The following is a 353-nucleotide window of genomic DNA, read 5'->3' on the forward strand; positions in this document are numbered from 1 at the left end:
CTTATCTTATCTTTAATTTTCGAAAATTACTAACCTCTTTTTCAAAATTATTTTCGAATTTCTCTCCTCTTCTCTTCTTTTATTCTATTTAATTATTTAATTACTAACACTTCTCTTCACCTCTCTTCATCCAAAAATCCGAATCTCCATCTCTATTCTTTCTTATACCCCTATCTTCTTCTACTAACATAAGGGAATCTCTATACTGTGACATAGAGGATTTCTTTTTCTTTTCTTGTTTTCTTCTCTTTCATATGAGCAGGAACAGGGAGAAGGGCACTCTTGTTGAAGTTGATCCAGAACCTGAAAGGACTCTGAAGAGAAAATTAAGAGAAGCTAAATTACAACAATCC

Source organism: Arachis duranensis, chromosome 4 (assembly GCF_000817695.3).
Source record: "Arachis duranensis cultivar V14167 chromosome 4, aradu.V14167.gnm2.J7QH, whole genome shotgun sequence".
In the NCBI taxonomy this organism is placed as follows: Eukaryota; Viridiplantae; Streptophyta; class Magnoliopsida; order Fabales; family Fabaceae; genus Arachis; species Arachis duranensis.